Source organism: Carassius auratus, chromosome 24 (genome assembly GCF_003368295.1).
Source record: "Carassius auratus strain Wakin chromosome 24, ASM336829v1, whole genome shotgun sequence".
NCBI classification, from domain to species: domain Eukaryota; kingdom Metazoa; phylum Chordata; class Actinopteri; order Cypriniformes; family Cyprinidae; genus Carassius; species Carassius auratus.
In genome coordinates, this window is record NC_039266.1 from 4,433,053 (window position 1) to 4,439,052 (window position 6,000).

Sequence of the window (6,000 nt, forward strand, 5' to 3'; positions counted from 1 at the left end):
TAGCAAAGCACTTTGATAAGCTACACAATTTATGGTATACTTATTTGAACAGCATGAAAAGTACACAATTAGATACAGTATATGGCAAAGTTTACTTTGGAGTTGGTTCAAAATCCTACTTTTGATGCAATAGTAATATTGATACCTGCTTTATAGCAAACACTGTCGATAAGAGTTGATTCTGAAACTGACTTAATATTTTAACCTTAAAATGTCATTTTTGAGACACAAGGAAACCTATAAACCTATAAAAGCATCTGTTTTGCAGCATTCCATGATTTGGGAAAGAACTATGCTAAAATATCTTAACAGCTCATTTTCACAGTTCTCTGAGTAGCCTAGTAGCTATAATGTTGCTGCAGTAATGCTTTTTAAAATCACTGAGATGCTATCATCCCTTAGTAGTTATTTTAGTCGGGGGGAAAACAGTCATTACAGACCCAGACGGACTGTTGACTTTGGGGTAACCTGATAGAAAAACAGTCTCCTGTTTGTTTCTTCATCAAACACTCGGGCACAGTGTTTTAGTTCAGCTGGTGTGCCGTTCTGTGATTCCTGTCACAGTGCTTGTGTACTTTAACCTGTGAGCTGTTGTGCTTGAAACACGAAACCTCTTTAACATAAAAAAGTAGAACCAGAGACAAAAAAAAAAGTATGCTTTGAGGCTAAAATGTATGCATATGCAGTTCACATTGTTCTGAATCACATTTTGTAGACGTCATTCTAATTCCTTCAGTCACTATTGTACAAATTATTGTTATTTGCTAATTTAGAGACCTGAAAAACATGTGTTACTCCAAATGAGACAATTACTCACAGAGATACTGGACAACTGAGGACACGCAAACCAGCAAAAATCTTAAGTCTTGTTCTTTACCAAATGTAACATATATTATCCATTCTAAATCAACATGAAATGACATTCCCAGCTTTACTTCCATACTGTGGCATATTTCAATGAAATCAATGATTTTATCCATCAGGAATTGTTTGGATTCTGTAAAGTGGGAGTTTCAGTGGATTGTTGAGGACTTTGCAAATAATCGAATTTCGATTAAAACGTATAATGACAACGATTTTTACATTTGGAATAACGTGCACTGATGATTCATTCACAGTGGAACCAGGAATACGTTTTGAGGAGCTTTAATGATATATGAAACTACTGTTAATCCAAAACTATTAGCAAATATCACACAGATATAGTACTGATATTTGTACTGTTTGCTGTGTCCAACAGTGCAACATGTAACCAGTCACAACAATATTATTATGAATTAATTAACAATTAATTCAGCCAGAAGAGAAGAGTCAGTAGTTTGAGCTATTTTCCACAGTGCCTTCTGTCCAGTCTAAAACTACATATTGGTCAAAAGCAAATCTGCCCATGTCATCTTTATATCTGGACCCTAATCAATAGTCAAATATACCGACTCACAACATTCAGGTACTGGTCTAGCATTTAAAGTCCTTTTTGTTTTCATTAAAGCAATCAGTAAAGTCATCAAAATGAGTCATTAATTAAATTAATCTACAGAACTGTGGAATTAGACTACTTTTAGGCACCAGAGATTCTACAAAATCATTTTGTTACGTGATTATTGTCAGATGTGACAGGCATTTGAACAAAATCAACAACACACTGAACCTAGTCCTAAAAATTGACATTTGTTTGAGAAAAAACATCACTTACCTTGGCTGATTTGGCGGTTCTAATAACTAAGATATGGGGTCATGAATAAGTTCTGTAAAATGCTTCTCTTTCCTGTTTTAACGGTGGACACCACCCAACCCACATGCAGCAGGCTGCTGAGCTGTCGCGCTCATATGTTAGTCACCAACACTTCCTGCCTGACACGGAAGTTCAGGTCTAAACCTGTCTCTGCATTCCATCTGACGCAGAAAAACAGCGGCATACAAGTGCACAGCTGAGATTGTGTGCAAGACAAGCCAACCAGTTCATTATTTCTCTGTAGATTACATATTGGTCAATGATTGATAAGCATTTCTCCCGGTTAATGATCAATGACATTGTTATACATGTCTGCTTTTTATCAGCAGTGATACGTTTCAACATAAAACGAAGCCATGACATTTTATAAACCTGCTTGCTTTTGAAGCAATTGCATGCAACTATAAAAATTCTTAATGCTATAGAAATAATTCAACCAAAATGATCTACGTCAGTGATGTAGAAGAGTTTGTTTCTTCATGAGAATAGACTTTTAATTTAGCACTACATCACTCGTTCTCCAATTGATGAAAAGGGGCTTCTGTGTAAGCTGTGCTTTATTCCTCATTGTGCTTGTTTGATTTATTTAGATTTGCATTATAACATATAGTGTATGGAATGTAGTGTGTTGGGATATTGAACAACACAAAGAAAATATTCACAAATTGAAATTATTTATTGCAGTGTGGAGGACAAAAAAAAAAAAAAAAACAGTGCGTTTGGACTTTATTTTTGGTTTTCATTCTTTGTCCAGATCAATAGGGAAATAGCATTGGAAAGAAAACGTACCTCTTTATTTCATGGGGTTTTCTCCAGTGTTGACATATTTCCTATCGAATCTGGGAAAGCATGTTCCTGTCTTCATTTCACAGCGATCCCACAGATGAACAAGTTTTGTTTCCCCAAAGAACCTTTCAGTGAACAGTTCCTCAAAAAAAAAAAAAAAAAACATCTTGATGTGAGGACCATTTAAAACAATCGAAACAGACTTTTTTTCACTATGAAGAATGTTTTATGCAATGTATAAAGGTTATTTACTACAGCACTATAGATGCCAAAAATGAATGTTGATGGATTCAAAATGAAAAGAAAGGGAATAAAAGCCACAAAACTCTCAATTTGACATCATGGGGTTTATATAGTCAGTAATACTGTATATCTGTTCCACAATTCCTTACTTTTTCAAGCTAAACTTGTAGAATATAGACTGTCTAACCGAATCAGGCCTAAACAATGTTTCTTTCCATTCAAGCGGCTGAGCAAACAATCTCAGGTCCATGTTGTTGTGCTGAATCGGAAGCTGCTGGATGTAGATAGATGCAGACAATTAAGCCACTTTGGGAATTTATACTAAGGCAATACAAACTTACATTTGTTCAGCACAAGTCCTAGAAAGACACAGTTTCAGGACATTTAAGGACCTACTGTAATTTAAGTAACAAGTTAGTTAACACTGCTCAGAGTAATTTTGAATTACAACAAACCTACAGCATCCACAGTTTTCTTAAAAGAGAATTGAAATCTTACCATTTGCTACCAATTATTATGACTTATTATGACTTTTTTAATATGCTCTTATCCTTAGAAGCCCCCACCAGCTCAAGTAGGAGAAATAGACCACCCTTTTTTAGAAACACTGTGTGGCACAAACCAAACCATATGAGACCAGAAATGTTTGACATCATGTAAACCACAATAATGCCATGATGTTTTTGTTGGTCTGTACAAAGTTACTGACATGATAAAAAACAAACAAACAAAAAAACAACAAACAACAACAACTGTGGTAAATGTCAAGACAAAAGTTGAACCATCTACAACATGAAATAATTACTATGTAACATGCACTGCTGAGACTACAAAATGATTTACTATACAAATACTGTTTAATATCAGCGTGTTCTTACTGATTGTGTGACTCATTCCAACCACAAAGACACATGCCCTCATCTACGAGAATAGTTAAAAGGAAAATGTACTCATCCCCAGGCCATCCAAGATGTAGATGAACTTGTTGCTTCATCAGAACAAATTTAGAGAAATGTTGCATTACATCACTTGTTGATGCTTTGCAGTGAATGGGTGCCATCCGAATGAGAGCTGATAAAAACATCACAATAACCCACATGTAATCCACGCCACTCCAGTCCATAAATGTATGAAAAAAATTCCATAATTAAGATGTTTTTAATATTGCTTCCAGTGAAAAAATCGCCTTGTCTGAATCCGGTGAGAAATATGCATAGATCGAGCACAGCCAAAACAATCCAAAACAGTTCTAAACTAATAAGTCAGTGGGTGTTGATGTGAGAGGACAACAGGGGATGGACTTTTTTCACTGAAGGAAGCCTTATTATGGATCACGGACCATACATTTCTTTATACAGAAGCGACTATCTATTAAAACACCTTAATTGTGTGTGTGTGTGTGTGTGTGTGTGTGTGTGTGTGAACTATTCCTTAGCTGTCAAATGTTATGCAGAGAATGAAAGCAGACTAATGATTTGGCATAAAATGACAGCATGGCTCATGAGTCATGGCCTGATCTGACAATGAACAGACATACTTCAGCACTTTTCAGAGAAGTACACTAGGTCTCAAGTGACTTCAAAAGCCCATCTGGTGGGGTGTGAGGGGACATGGTCTTTTAAAACCATTAGGCCACAGTCGACTCATTATTCTGGTTTAACCCAGGTCTGTACTATTCAATACTATCACACACTCTGGTGGTTCATTACAGCCATTATAACGGGAAATACAGATTTCACAGCTTAAACCATCCATTGTAGCCTAATTAAAATGTCTCAGTAACTCAAACTTCACATTTTTATATCCAGATACTAAGCATGTGCCCAAGCAAAAGCACACGTCAGCTGACATAACATTCAAAGGGGTGTGAATGGTGGCAGAATTGTTCAAAATATCCAAACAGCTATGTGTAATCGTGAATACAACATCGATAAATAATAATAAAAATTAATGTTAAACAATGTTAAAAGGCAGAAGAAAAAATAAAATAGAAATACAAGTTCGGAACAATTTGAAGGCTTAGGGTTCATTTTTGGGTGATTATCTACATTTCAAGATGGATATATAACATTATAGACAACAATAACTCAATAATCTTATTTTGCTTTTAAACATGTATTTGGATTAACCAAAGCACTGTAGAATATCCTGAAGCTGTGAACACGCAAATGAAAGCTCTTTAGTTTTCAGTCATTAAGAGCTCTGGATTCCTGTCTGTCCTCTCCAAATGTGTGTCTAGTATGGCCGGCTGAACTCTAGCAAATAAACTTTGACCTTTTAAGACTTTTTCTTCTGCCTGACAGATTCTGAATGACAGACAACAGCTGTTTAAACAATCAAAAGCCTGTCTATCTTTAAAAAAAATACTGACATGGTCACAAACAAAGGTGACACTGGTCGTAACACAACTTTCCTTTACCCACAATGACGCCTCTATTACAAACTTCCACAGCACCAACTGAATTCCTGTCTGTGGGCAAATCACTATATTGGAGGAAATAGTTAGTTTAAAATAAGAAAACTTTTTCTTTTTTTTAATTCCATCTGGACCACCATTTACAGTGAGATATTGTTAAGTGTAATTCAGGCTTTCGGTGTTAAAAGTGTCAAGCTGAACACTGTCGAACATACACTAAACGAAAAAGGGAAAATAAACATCAAGGATGAAAAACAGATGAAAGCCAGGGAGAGTGAGGGGTTAAACTCTGGCTGGAGAAACCTGATGCTAATTAAGGCTTTGGAATGCCACATAAGGGCTGCGTCCTGAAACTTAGAGAGCTGCCTAACTAGACAACATTTTTAGCCGTGATTTGCACGTACAGTTTTGAGACATTAACTGGTGCTTGCAGAATTATTGATCATTTTAGAAACATGGGGATGCTGTAGATGCATGCAGGATTTTAGACTTTTTATGCGGCACATTTGAGTTTAATTACTGTAGCACAGAGTAAAAAAAGCACACATGCTTTGGTTTTAGGCATTATATATGTGTGAGCAGAAGCTTTCTATCTAAACACTCGTGAAACAGAATGCCATAGATTGTGCCAAAAGGTATGTTATTGCATATTTTATGCTTTAAAATGTTGCATGTGCACATGCCTGATTTGGCCACAAATGCACCATGTGCACCAGTAATGTAAACACGTGATTCCTAAAATGCTGCGCTTACATATGATGTCTAAAATGTTAACTTGATAGGGAGCTCACTATTTTTTGGGACACAGCCCATTCTCCTTCTG

General features: G+C 36.0%; 1 protein-coding gene across 1 annotated transcript in view; it reads right to left on the bottom strand.

The window, feature by feature from the left end:
• The window catches only part of LOC113042149 (amyloid beta A4 precursor protein-binding family B member 1-interacting protein-like), a 21,549-nt gene extending 19,710 nt beyond the window's left edge, over positions 1-1,839 (bottom strand). Inside the window, exon 1 of the mRNA XM_026200749.1 lies at positions 1,694-1,839. The gene's annotated coding sequence lies outside the window, so the exon portion shown is untranslated. The remainder of the gene's footprint in view (positions 1-1,693) is intronic.
• Between the last annotated feature and the right edge of the window lie 4,161 nt (positions 1,840-6,000).